This window comes from Myotis myotis, unplaced genomic scaffold, assembly GCF_014108235.1.
Source record: "Myotis myotis isolate mMyoMyo1 unplaced genomic scaffold, mMyoMyo1.p scaffold_m19_p_8, whole genome shotgun sequence".
NCBI classification, from domain to species: domain Eukaryota; kingdom Metazoa; phylum Chordata; class Mammalia; order Chiroptera; family Vespertilionidae; genus Myotis; species Myotis myotis.
Window position 1 is genome coordinate 55,048,248 of NW_023416390.1, and position 15,313 is coordinate 55,063,560.

Genomic DNA, 15,313 nt, shown 5'->3' on the forward strand with positions numbered 1-15,313 from the left:
AGTAGATGTACCAAAACGTACCAACACCGGGAATTAATAAATACCACAGCTCTCCTATGGAGCAAGTTGCATGAATATTTAATAGGAAATGCATGATGAATTTCTTGCATGATTATGCAGAAAAACATTTGGGAATGGCTGCAGCTGTTACATGAACGAACTCAGTCTCTTTTCCCTCATCTCTTTCGATCTTTATCAATCTCAATATTGCACTTTAAATTCAGCTGTATCTCTGAAGAGGGGTATTGCAGACACCTGTCAACAGTTTAGGAAATGTGTGACCCTTACAGAGGCTACTAGTATCTTTGTGTGTGTACCTTCCGAAGGTAAATTTTGAGGTCATAACTAAGAGGTTCTTAGAGAGAGAAGGGCCACCAGGGAAAATTGACTCAAAATAGAAGGTGAAAGAAGCTAAAAGAGTAACAGCTGCCACTCTTACAAGTGTGTCAAGTTTTCTCTGACAACACCTTTCCGTCTTCACGTAAGCACCATAAAAATCTAAATTTAGGGATTGTGGGGGAGACTATAATGCTTTAGGTATCACAGAGTTTTTTTTCCTTTTTTCATGTGCATTAGATATCTACTAAACACCTCCTTCCCCCCCGCCCCCCAAAATGTGTGCTTTTTCAGCAGGTGAATTATTTCTTTAACATTTTGGAAGCTTCTGGCATAATTATAAGGTTGAAAGATCATAGCACAAAAGGAAAATTTTTTAAATCAAGACTGATAAAAATTCATTGAAATTGTGTGAGTAGTGAGGTCAGATCAAAATGTATTGAAAGCCAGTTGGTTTAGGTCCTTCTGAGTTTTAAAGGGTATCTCTCTGAAACAAAAGCCACTCTTCGGTTCCATTCACACATCCCAATTCATAGTAGATCTTCAGCATCATGTTCCTAGGAAATTGGGATTCCAGAAAAACCTCCAGCTCTGGAATCTTTACAGGCATAACACAATGTCATCAAATCACTGCAGGGAGCTCAAACATGCTGTTTTTGACAATGGCTTGTGACCTTCTAATGAATTGCTGGTGACACAATGTCTCTGTCCCCTAAAGCAATTTAGTGCTTACTAGATGTCATTAAATAATTGTCACCCCAATAAATTATCAAGTGATAATTATATTCTTAGCTTCAAAACAGGAAGAAAAAATTCCTAAACGACATATGTGTTCCCCAAGTGTGGTAGTGAGATGAGTTGCACCTCCAAAAATTGTGATTTTATTTACTGCCTTCAAATTTTGGAATCTATTTTTGGTAAGAGCTCTTAGTCAGCCTGGACAGAGACTCTGCAGTCACAAAGATGAATGCATCTTCACTGTATCAAATGTTTCTGCCTAGAAAGGGGATAGTTAAAACCCCAAGGCTCCAGGATGTTTATCCGGGTAAAAATAATCATGAACAATACTAGAAAGCAACTTTCTATCCCAAAAGTTAAAATTCACAGTGAAGTGAGATCGCTTATGTCTGGATTTCCTGAGGATTTCCCCCTGAAATCCAAATGTCTAATATGTGATTATTCTTTGACAAGTCCACCAGAAAAGATCATTGAGGATGTCTGATGCTGCACTCCAAAGGCCTACAAATACATAATACCCAGAATGGCCCTGAGCCCCTCAAAGGACATTCCCACGTCAGTGAATGAATATCCATCTTCACCCATCACAAAATATTCACCAGCAACATAGCTCCTTGGAAATGCAACTGAAGATGGCCAGACTCATACCACCTCCTCCTTCCATTTTGTCTAAGTCTAAAATCACAACCAGTTCCTGTGTAAAAATTAAAAAGGAAACTCATCATATGCTGAATTAACCTGAGTGCCCTCTTCATAGGGATTCATCTTTGGCACTTTTAGAATATTTACATGCAGGAAGGAGCGTGTATATTCAAAGAGAATAAAGCTAAAGGGCTTTTGTTCTACAAAGAGATGACTGAAATACATTTCAGCCTGACCATTAAAATATTATATATATTAGATTAAGATTTGAGTTTCATAGAACAGAGAGCAGAATGGTGGTTAACAAGTGAATAACATTGTTTGTAGCAGTTCTCAACCTGTGGGTCGCTACCCCTTTGGCGGTCAAATGACCCTTTCACAGGGGCCGCCTAAGACCATCCTGCATATCAGATATTTTACATTATGATCCATAACAGTAGCAACATTACAGTTATGAAGTAGCAACGAAAATAATTTTATGGTTGGGTCACAACATGAGGAACTGTATTTAAAGGGCCAGAAGGTTGAGAACCACTGGTTTAGAGCCAATCTGCAATCTATTTGGAAACTGACTAGCCCCAACCAGACTTGCTCTAAAGGTGTCAGGTTCAAGCCAGCCATTGGGAAGGGGCCAAAGCACAGCCCCAGCTTCTTGTTGCGTGGATCTTTTGTTACATTAGCTCATGAAAACTCCTTGTTTGATTTGCATTTTACTCTTGGGCAATTTTACAACACAGAATAGTGATAAGCTTGCAGACTGATCCTACTCATTATATTTAATCATAACTTCAATAAGGGAGATCATCGGATCATGCCTTTGTCTCAGACACACTGCAGTGATTTTAAAATCAAATGGGCACCTTACAATAGCCTTGGCACGTGCTCTCCAAGATGAGCTCTTGAAACATAAAATAAAAAGCATACAATAAACTTGGAGAGATCTCCATTTTTTATTAGAATGGATGATTAAAACTACGGAAAAACCTTGCCTGAAAGCCAATGTGTGTGTGTGTGTAGAGAGAGAGAGAGAGAGAGAGAGTGAGTGAGAGAGAGAGAGAGAGAGAGAGAGAGAGAACGAGGTAATGAGAATGGATGAACATCATTAAAGGGTTAGCTTATCTGTGGCTGCACCACACATCCCTGCTCTAAAACATCCATCTTAGTGTGGTCCAAGAGGACCCCCATGTTGTTTCGGGTTGGTCTCCTGCATATTAAGTTTTATATTATAGTTTAACAGAATCAATGCTTCAGTTTCTGACATAAGTTACTAATTTTCTTATGCTAATGAAAAACACACATCCGCTCCTTGAAATCCCCAAAAGCCGCATCAGTTTTGCCACTAATTGCAGCACTGTTGTGGCAGTGGAGGGAGATGGGGCGTGATTACAATGGCAATAGCTGGGAGAGGACTTTTTGTCTCCCTGAGTGGTCCCCTAACTGAAAACATTTGAGACTTGCCCTGCCCCTCTTGGCCTTGAATTCTCATGAATTTTAAGAAATTGGAAGCTCCCAAGAGCATGGGCAAGTGATGAAATAATGGAACTCTGGCCTAGAAGATAGGAGGAAGAAAGTCAGACGCAAACTTTAAACCTCAGCAGAAGGGAATTTGAGACATAACCATTTGATCTTCTGTCTCTACCTGACAAGATATCCTCTTTAAAGCCAAATGCACTCATCTTGGCTTCTCCAACAACTGACACCTTACACATGAGAATATTCTAATGAATCTGACAAGCACAAATATAATAAATTGGCTTTTCATGAAACATAATATTCAAACCAGAGTACTTTGGGATGCTAAAAATTCTCCCAAAATTTTTCAAAAATCACCAGAGGTGGTTTTTCCCTCCCCTGAAACCCATCTCGGGGCTTTCTAATCCTAGTGAGTGATGCATAAAAATCAGTTTTGCTGAATAGACTTTGTTCTGTAGACAAAAACAGAAATGTCACAAAAAGGTTGAAGATCCCATTACAGGCAATACCTGTACTTGTGCATATTCAGAACACACATGCTCTGCAGATATTTTAGTGAAATTACTTGCTGCAAAGCATGAAACAGGCAGGAAGCCGATGCACAATGAATTGATTTCCAAGTCTTATTTGTGGCTGATTTGAGGTTAGAGAGCATTTCTGTGCTGGGTGGAGTGGCAAAATGAATGTTTATTGTTTAGAATTTAAAAGGCCCATTATCATGCAGACTCAGTAAGGTTCTGCCACACAAAACTGAGTGCCAGGCCAGCAGGCAACTGATTCAAGTGAGGAGAGGTGAGCTGAAACAGCCCTTCCATGTTAATAAAACATGTCCCAGCACTCGAAGGAACCCTAGCACAGTGTGAGAGCAGATAGAACTTATTAATCAGAACTACTGTTAACTCTAATTATAGGCTTCCCCCAAGTTACAAAATAAACAGATGCCTTGGCAATAAAGCAATGTTTTGTATATTGAATCCTGTATTTCCAATGAATCTTATTATAATTGAAAGCGAGTCTTGATAGAAAAAGATGTCTAATTCCATGATAGGGCGCTATCTCACATGAATAGTGACTATGAGATGTCTCCCTGTTCATTTTCCCACCTTTAACCTTGCATTCTTTAGTTCTGGCTGAAGTGCCCACCCAGGAGTCAGGAATAGTAATGTAAGACTTTAAGTAAGACACTTTCTTCATCTTCCCAAAGTGTAAGACTAGACCAGTTTGATGCAACTGTTGGTATGTATTCAAATGAATCAGATGCACATGTCCACCAAAATTATGTGCAAAAGAATGTTCAAGGTAGCATTAGTCATAATTGCTCTAAAGTACAAACAAGCAAAATTTTAATCAATAGTAGAATGGATAAACATATGGTAGTACATTCATACAATTGCACATCAAATGACAAACTACACTTGCACGCAATTATAAACATTCTATGATCAAAAGAGCCAGACACAAAAGAATATAGCTAGGAATCTACTTATATAAATTTCAAAACCACAGATGAGTTTTGCTTAGTTTTGAAATTTGGGGAAAATGGAAGGGATAGTGATTGAGAGGGGATTCAAGAGAGGGGTGCTTTTGTGATTTTTCTATTTCTTGACAAGAGTGATGGTCTGACCCGGGATCATCTTGTCATTTATTGTGCTATACATATACAATCTGTGTACTTTTTAAAGCAAAGTTAAAAAAAAAAAAGTAAGAGAGGAAAACTATACGTACAGGGACATAGATTGACTCAAAAAGGCTGAAATCTTTGTTTCTCATTTACAAACTCTGTGACCTTGAGTAATTTATTCAATTTCTCCATTTTTCATTGTTAAAATGAAGATAATACTTACTAGCTTTGTATTACTAAATGGGAAAATTCATGAAATATCATTAAGTACAGTAAATTACAATCCCCTCAGTTTATAAGTGAACAAACCAAGGGACAGAGAAGTGACATGTCTTGTTCAGGATCCCTCAGCTAGCCTGTCACCAGGGCCAGAATTTAGGCTCATACCAGATAGCACTCACCAGCAAAGGCAGCTATTGTTCTGCGAACTCAAAGTGAACGGAAGACACCCTTTAGGCCATGTTGTTTACTTCTATGTGTGTCAAGAACAGAAAACAAGACAGAAATTACTTCTTCCCTCTGATCCTGGCTACAGTTAGAACTCTGCCAGTCTCTGCAGAGCAGCCCTGGGGGTAAAAGATAACAAAGGAAATCAAATAAGTAATTAAGTCAATTCAACAAATATTTACTCAGCACATACTGTATGCCAAAATTCTACAACCTTAAAATTCATCAGTAAGCAAAAGAGACAAAAATGTTTGCCCTCCAATTTGTTCTAGCAGATAGAGGGAAAAGAGAGGGAAGGAGCTGGACAGTGAAAATTAATTAATATGATTAAATAACACATATTGTTTTTGAAGGTAATAGATACCTGTTGCAAAATGTAGGTTTTAAAATTATTCAGAGATGGTGAGGCCAGCAGATCCAGGATAACTGCCATTAAAAAGATAACTGTTATACTCAGAAGTCCCAAGAGGAGGGAGCTCACCCCATTGCAGGGTCCACATGCGGAAACACCAGGGTCCATCAGGAGGCAGGAGAAACAAGAAGATGTGGGCGAGAGCCTTTATTTGGGTTTCTGCAAGAAGAAACAGGTGAGCGAGGATAAGCAGGTTTAGGATTGGCTACTTGGGATAATTTCAGCGGGTTCTGGATGTAGATGCTTGGCCGCAGATTGTTTAGGGCAGGGAATGTTGCCCCAGAGTGGGTAGTTGGGCATTTGGGCCTTGGGTTGTTTGGGTTGCATATGAAAGCTGCACTTACAGGCCAGAAGCTTACTATTTCTAGGAACTGGCTAGTCCAGAGAGAGAGGGCATCTCCAGAGTCAGCAAGGTGCCAGATGTCAGAGCATCAGAAACACCTGGTGAATACAATGTTCTGAAAAACAAATATAGCAGGGATGAGAAGTCATGATGAGGAGCTAATAACCACACCAAATTTAGAACATTTATCAAATAAATCACCAAAGGGGCATCTGAATCATTATCAGAGTAGATTTATGTTTCCTTCTACTTTTTTATTTTAGTCCTTAGCTGTCATTGCAAAATTGACTGACATGCAGGAGACAATGTCTTGCATATGAAAATTGTATCACATTTTTTGACGAAGCACAACGCTATAAAATAAAATAAGAAATCATGGTTACCTGTGTACTTCTATGCATAGAAGCCACCCAAGCAGAAATGAGCTTTAAGTCATCATTCTGCCAAAATATCTGCTTGCGTATGCTTATATTTTCTGCACTTAAATATAAATCTCATGGTCAGGTCACCTGACCTAAAGTTTTCATATGTAACTATAGCTCTACAAAGATATAGCATGAAGGTGACAGAACAATCTATGGTTATGTGCAACTTACTATATACAGTTCTAAATAATAATAATTTAAAAAGGCTATGCAATGATCCTAATCACTCCTTATTGTGACGTAATTATCTTCAATCAGTGTGGTTAAGAGAATAGTTCTGATCTAGGTCTATGCTTAATGCCCTTCACAGTCAACCACTAAGAAATAGTAGCTGGTGGCACAGACCTTGGTGAGTAAAGCAGAATGGAGAACAATTAAAAGTTGGCAGAGTAGTAAGAGTTAGACATGATTAACCAAAGAAATAATGACAAGAAAGAAAACCTCTTTTGCAAACATTTTTAAACACTGTTTTATATGTAATCAAGGCAATCACAACCTGTGCTAAGCACATAACACTTCTGAATAGATGGCAGCAGAGACTGGGGAGTTTTAAGAGGCCCCAGAGTGGTTAATGGGGAAATTAGCACGATTCAGAAAAGACATTAATTAGGTCACTCTGCAGTTTTGAAAAACTTTAGCACCTCTCCAATGCTATTAGTGAATTAATGACCCCAGTTACTGAACAATAGACAAAGATTAACATGAAAATTTGAGTGGTTTAAAACCAGCTTTAAAGGGAAGTTCAAAGAGAGAGCTAACAAAGTTGGAAAACTACAATAAGAATTAATGAAAGTGGGTTTGTGAATTATAAAAACAGACATATGAAATAATGGATTTTTTATAAAGAACTCCCCAACATAAATCTTAGAACCAAAAGGAAGAGAATGCCCAGAGATAGTAAGCCTAAATTTTTTTTTAAACTTATGTAGAGTATGAATTTGCTCAGTAATACTTGGAAGCAGAAAACATCCCAGTAATTTGTTGATTTTTAAATTAAATAAACTCTAGCATCCAGTTTCCCTCATCAGGGTGTGGTGTCATACTTTAGGAGCCTCTCCTTTGAGAATACAGAATCCAAGGTGCTCATATAAGCCTAAATCCAAGGAAAGAACCTGTCTCTTAATTTCATGGTGGTTCCATGGTCTTGCTTCTTCTACTACTTATAGTAGTAGTCGGTCATCCAACTATGCTGCTTCAGAAAGGGCAGAGCTGTCCTTCTCAGCAGTACCCACCAATGGCCACAGAAACCCTTGTAGGAATCCTACAGCATCACTCTACAGGGCCTCATGAAGTAAGTGCAGAATTTTTACCAGATGGTATAATGTTTTATAATCTGTGTATTGCAAAACACTTGATTGTTATGCAGATACCTGGGATTACATCATTTAAAATGCTACTTGTTTCAAAACACAGGATACCATAATCAACAAATTATTCCAAATTTAAATAATCATTCAAACTCTTGATGTTATGCATCAATAATCAATAAAATATCAAGACTTTATGTTCGTATTTTTAATGGAAAAAACAAGACCTTTGGCTTATTTTGCCAATCAAATTAGGATGTGTTGTGTACACTCTCCCTTACAATAATATAAAAATCATAATTCATTGTCCAGAGCTAAAGCTTCTGCCTCCACACAAATAATTCCCAATAGTGTGGCTGGGGAAAAAAAGATTAATATCCAGAATAACTGTCAAGTTACCATACAAGGGATCCTTTATGAATGACAAAGCATGTTAACTGACTTGATTTCCCCAGGGTGGTTTCCACCTCCTTCACATCTATTTTAAGATTTGCTATATGGTTCCAAACAATCAATCACAGAGTTTGATCAGCTTTAGCACAGGGATCAGAAAAGTCTTCTAACATTAAAATTTCTAGTGGAGGGGGCATTATATGATCTGGAATGTGTAGAAAGAAAGGGCTGAGGGCAGAGATGTTTAATGATGTTCTTCCAGATTTACAAACAAGTTTGCAGTTATAAAGATTGAACAAAAGATTCCAAATTTCTTTAGAGAGAACATAATTAAAAGGGTTGTTTTCTTTCTAGAAGAGAAACTAAAAGAGATTTGCAATCAACACAAATTTTAGTGGCACCTTTAGTTGTAATTGTAGACCTTCTCAAGAGCAAGGGCTTTGTAATCAATTTCTGAGTAGTTCTGCTTTACAAATCACACTATTCTTGAATAATAGACAATTAGTGCCTCAGTGCTTCCTTGCACTTGCACTTGACTATGTCCAACCCAACACTGTGAGATGAAGTGCCAGGAACAAAAAATAATGGTGTTGATCACCTCAATGCACTACTCATATACTAACATTGAAATAAGCCCTGTAAATGCATCAGTTTATCCAGACCCTTACCTAGTTTTCCTCATTCTGGATACTAAATATTGGTTACATAGTCAGGTAGATACAACAACTCAGGAGTCATTCTACATAATAAAAGGCTAATATGCAAATTGTCCCCTGGGGAGTTTAACCAACTGGGAATTTGACTGCTCACTATGACATGCACTGACCACCAGGGGGTGGCACGGAATGAAGGAAGGCCCTGGCCGGCCCCAATCGGTCCTGGTTGCCAGCCAGGCCTAAGGACCCTACCCGTGCATAAATTTCGTGCACCGGGCCTCTAGTAAGTAATAATCCCTGGAGGGTTTGGGATTATATGAAGAAGACAGAAGAACTTACTGAAAATGACTGAGCCACATTCAGCATGAGAATTTGACTCCATTTACTTCATACACTTGTAAACAGTAAACTATAAAACAGAAATTGTGACTTTGGAATCAATCTCCAGTTCTGCCTCACTATCGAACTGATGATAACCTTTAACCAGATGAACAAGGACTGATCCAGAGACGGAGAGGCATTGATTGGACTGTCAGGCCTTGGAGGGAAGGTAGGAGAGGGTGGGGGTAAGGGGGGAAGATCAACCAAAGGACTTATATGCAAGCATATAGGCCTAACCAATGGACACGGACAACGGGGGGTGGGGGGTGGGGGGGGTGAGGGCATGAGCGGGGGGGGGGGGGTAGGGAGTAACGTGGGGATAAGGACACATATGTAATATCTTAATCAATAAAAAATATATTTTAAAAAAAAGAGAGAGAATAGCTCTGGTGTGGTTTGGATCCTTTTTAGAGCTTTGTGCTGCCCTCAGCATACATTTTCTGATATGTGCTGGTGTGCTAGTCTGATGGTCTAGTCCAGTGGTCGGCAAACTGCGGCTCGTGAGCTACATGGGGCTCTTTGGCCCCTTGAATGTGGCTCTTCCACAAAATACCGACTTCTGCTCATGGGCCACTAATTTTCAATCGCACTGTAAGTGCGCGCCTGCACGTGGTATTTTGTGGAAGAGTGTTTTTAGCAAAGGCCAGCTTAGGAGTACCCTAATTAAGTTAATAACAATGTACCTACCTATATAGTTTAAGTTTAAACAATTTGGCTCTCAAAAGAAATTTCAGTTGTACTGTTGATATTTGGCTCTGTTGACTAATGAGTTTGCGGACCACTGGTCTAGTCAGTTCTTGAGAATAAAAAGTGATGCTGCAGCTCTTTGTCACCCTGAGAGCTCTATGTCTGGGGCAAAAAGCACAACAAGTGCTCTCACTTACATAGAAATTAACATGTAGGTGAAAGAAAAAGAGGAAGCTGTGTCTTCATGGGACACCCAGGGGTCCTGTACTCTCCTGACCTTGAACTTGGCTCTCTTAGTTCAAAGGCAGTAGGGGGAGCCCCAAGTGACAAGACAAGGGCCTTACATTTTTATAGCACCTTCAAATTTTTATCTTGTTCATGCCAAATATTGCTGTGGAATCTATATTCCCTGTGCAAGCATTTTTCCTTAAGCTGTAGCAATGAGAATATCAAACCTCTGGGGTTAAAAAAAAATGGATGCTATAATACTTTATATGTAATACTAATAAACATCATCCCCAATGAAAGGTGCCCCAGAAATTCCCAGTGGGTCACTTTCTACCCAAAACTGTGAAGGCTACAACACCAGAGGCTCAAAAGCCCATGGACTATATATATATATATATATATATATATATATATATATATATATATTCCACAAAGTATCCCCATGCTTGGAAATCCAAAGTTACTGGATTCCTTTCAATCTGTAAAATTGAATAGATTTAAGAGGACCACATTCTTGCTTTATTTGTAGTCTGGGCCTATCACAGATTCCATTTTCTATTTCTTGACTAGAATTAATACAAGTGGCTTCTAAGATGACACCAGATGTTCCTGATCACTTTTCCTTTTTTTCTGATAGCTATTTATCCCAATGATGTGAATTTCTCCTCTGTCATCTGCAAAACTAAGGAATTGCTCAAATGAGGTAACACAGCTGAGTTCTATAAATCAGTACCTGGTTGACACATGACAGGATCCAAGAGCATGACTGGGTAGCTGCAGTATTTACATCCACGGGCTTGGGCAAGCCCCATTGTTGAAGATGAAGCCCTCTGACAGAACAGTGAGAAACTTCTGCACTTGTCTGTGCTGGGCTGGGGGCTGCTGAGGTGCCTGACAGAGCCATCATATGTCCAGCCAGTTCAAGGACTCCATGCTAATTCAAGCTGTCATCATCATATTGAAGATTTAAAATTTTCAAGGAGAAATGGACAAGAGAAAAAATACTAATGTGTAATGACTATTTGCCATGTGCCAGGCTCTTTGCTAAGCATTTTACAAACATTATGCCATTTAATCCTATTACAAACCTGATTCATACTCTCCATGATAATTACAATGCTGGCACTGACAAATTAATTTAATGGACCCTTACGCTATCCAGACCCCTGCAGTCATGCCATCCTAGTGTATATGGCTGAATCTTAAATTACATTGCACAGGTGAGAAAATAAGTCTTACAAAAACAAAGTAAACTATGCAAAACGTACAGCTAGAAAATGTCAAGCTCAGGATTTGAGCACAGATCTTACTGATCCAAAGCTTGAAATCCTTTTCTTTTCACTGTACTATGCCTCCTTCTGTTAGTGTGACCCGTTCCACACCAGGAGGCTTTTGGTGACCATTAAGATGCTGGATGACAAGTTATCCATGAAAAAACTATGTTGAACACTCACAACATCATGTGTAAGTATGGTGTTTTTTAGCTTTTGTATCGTACCTCCCTAAAAACCAATTCTAAGATCTCTCCATTGTCTACAGACTAAACTCTCTGGCTCTGGCCTCAAAACTTCATCAACCACCAGCCCCATGGAACTTACACTCCAATCATGCTCAGTATTAGGTATATTTCCCAAAATACACTTGGACTTTTCTCTGTCCTTGTCTTTGTTCCATCTAAATCAGAAATGTCCTCCGGCCTCTACCTTCCAGTTAAATGCAATACCTCTTTTAATGGAGAAATAAAAGTTGCCCTTGTATTGGGCAGTTAATTTGCCAGCCCCTCTCACAATCTCTGTAAGCAAGGGGCAGGTCAGTGGGCCATGTGATCCCGCCTTTCTGCACATTCATAACCCTCAGCAATGGCTGACCCAAGGTCAGACTACCCATCAGCTCATTCATAGCCAATCAGGTTCCTTTGAAATATAAAGATTGCAATCAAGTGGCATTGAATACTAGGCCCCAAAAGGCCTATTGAGGTAGTGCTGGTAAATCTACAGGGCCAAGTGAAGTTGAGGAAGTCATCAGAAACAAGGAGGGGACAAAGAAAAGCAGAGATAACAGGGATCAGAGACTGCTTCTGCCATAGTTCATCTGCCTCAGGCTCCCCTCCCCATGAGGCTAGGGATGTATTTTCATTTCATGTGACCTTCATATTCTTTAAACAACCCCCCCTTTACATGAGCTAGCTGGAGTAGGCTTCTTCTGGAAATAAGTCTTGCATAGAGAACAGATTTCTCTGCTCACTGTTTAAAATTTAATTTCTTCCTGGTTGGCATTTACCTAACGCTTGTATTTATACTTCAATTTTGGCACTTTTATTTCACCTTCAATTAATGTTAATTATGCATATATCTGTCTCCTCACTTTTCCTTCCAGACCAAGTCCATTCATTATTCTCTCTCTCAGTACCCTGTAGAATCTGGCACATTCTAGATTCTTAACAAATGTTTATTGAATTGGGTAATGCTTAGTGATGTCAGTAACTATATAATTTACTGGGCCTTGTGAAATCATATTGACAGGCCACAAAAGGTTTTACCATCATTACCACTCCTAAAATGGGACAAAGAAGGAATGGGGAGTGGAGATGTTTAGCTGACCACCCCACATTTGTGTTCCTCTCTACAGTGCAGAATTGTAGTTACTAAATGGCTTCCCAGACAGAAACCATATTTCCTAGCCCCCTTTACATAATTAATGTATAGCTCTTCCCCATAGAGGGTGATAGAGGCCTCCTCCAGACCAAAGTGGACAATAAGGAAGTAGCCTGGTTCCCTGAATATTCCCACAGAAGGCTGCTAAACGGGAAACTTCTTTTTTTAATGGGGTTTTTTTTTTCTTCAAGAGGAAGGGCAAGGGAAGGAGAGAGAAACTTCCCTCCTGCATGTGCCCCAATTGGGGATCGAACTTGCAACCTGGGTATGTGCTCTGACTGGGAATCAAACCCTCGACCTTTTGGTTTATAGGACATTGCTCCAACCAACTGAGTCACACAGGTCAGGGCTGGACAACCTTTTAATGGACTGTGACCAGAGCAAGGAATAAGCTTTTATTGGGTTAAATTCTGGGATTTCAAGGTTTGTCTGTTATAGAATTGCTTCTAATTACACAAATGGAGAGGAGCGCTGCTCCATTTTCTCTTTAAGGTTGGAGCATTTAATTTTTAATAGTCTTTTGCTATGTTTTATGCTATCGATTTAATTGATTGATTGACAAAGTTTCTTCATCACTATTTTTTAACCTTTATATTTATTTCTCTCTTTATATTTATACTAGAGGCCCAGTGCACAAAATTCATGCACTAGAGCGGGGGTCCCTCATCCCAGCCTGCCCCCTCTCACAGTCCAGGAGCCCACAGGGGATGTTTTACTGATGGCTCCCTGTGGGGAGCGGGCCTAAGCTGCAGTCTGGCCTCCCTCTGCAGAAGGCAGCCCGGCTGATCAGGAGAAGGTGCCACCCTCATCACCCTGCTGCCGCTGCCACTGCCGGCCACTGCAGCTGCCAAGGTGTTTTTATCAACATGGACTCCAGTCCCTTCACCACGAAAAAATGACAACTTTCTTTAGGCATTTTCAAGATGTCTCTTTCATAGGATATGACATTTCTTTCTTTCTTTTTTTTTTTTTTATCCTTACCTGAGGATATTTTTCCATTGATTTTTAAAGAGCGTGGAAGAGAGAAGGAAAGACAGAGAGAAACATCAATGTGGGAGGGACACTTTGATTGGTTGCCTCCTGCATGAGCTCTGACCTGGGCCCCGGCCAGGGAGGAGCCTGCAACCTAGGTACATGCCCTTGATCAGAATAGAACCCGGACCCTGTGGTCCGCAGGCCAAGGCTCTATCCACTGAGCCAAACCAGCTAGAGCAGGATATGACATTTCTTAGCCCCTCCAGCAGCGGACCTTCATTTTTTCCTCCAGGAGTGAAGTGGAAAAACCCTAGATCACCTTCTTGAATTCTCATTACCTAAGTTACCAAGAACACTGTGAGTGGTGTACAGGGAGCTTAGCCAATGAGTGGTCAGAAAAGGTGTTTCCTCTGCAGCTCATGTACAGAGATGGGACTGCTGGCACACAGCGGCTTGGGCAAGGCCACCTGTGTGTGTCCGCTCCAGGCCTGCTCCAGCCGCACCAAGGAGGCTTGGGCAGCCCCCCTCCCCCACCCCCCCCCCCCGCCCCGTCTCTGAGCCTGTGCCATCTGTGGCTTGTCTCACTGCACATGCAGTCCCCTCCCACCCATCTGCACATGCAGCCTCCTTCTGAGCCAGTCGTGACTATTACGGCATCCCGGCTAATTTGCATATTACCTCTTTAATATATATATTTATTTCTACTTGTTCTTGCATTGTATTTCTTGATGTCTACCAGTACATCTTGGGGGGTGAGGGGTGAAAGGTAAGATATGGAGTCATTGACTCCTATGAACTTGGATTCAACTCCTGGAGGCCTTCACTGGCATGTGGACAATTAAGATTACCTGACTCAAGGTGATCTAGAATTCTAACACAGTTTCTGGATGCTAATCTGGTCATTTCACCTCATGAAATCTGCAACCTGCACCCTAGATTCATCAAGCAGAATGTGGATGATGCTTTTTTTAAAGTTATTAATGTGTTGAATTTAATACAACAGACCTCACTGAAGGGTTTCATCATGAATTTCACATACAGGGGAATCCTACAATATGTCATTAAAAACAATTTACAAAATTGTAGTTTTTAAGACAGATGGTGTGGCCACATAATGTAAGTAATAAGTAGTAGTGCCCTTGTCATGGTGAATTTACTATTTGTGAAATTTAAACCTTCAAATGATGATTAAGGGTACTGCAGAGAAGTATGATTTGGATGAACTCCCAAGTTTATCAGATGTTTCCAACATTGGCATGTACGGATCCCACAGATCATTAGGAACAGACTGTGCTTGGGTTCAGGGCCCTCATTTGGTTTGTAGTTAAGCCATATAGAATTGCCCTTAGCATATTAATCTAAGGAAACTCATTTATGGACCTCTCACTCTATAATATGCCTCAAAATGTCATGATTTAAGCATTAAATTGGCTTAGTTTCTCAGAGGAAGCCTATATTTAGATATTCATTGGTAACATTTGGGGCATAGTAATAATAATTAACATATAGTAGGCCATGACTAGATGGCAGACATTTTGTTAAGTACTTTGCATTCGTTATCACTCTAATTCTCACAGTAACTTTATGAAGATGTC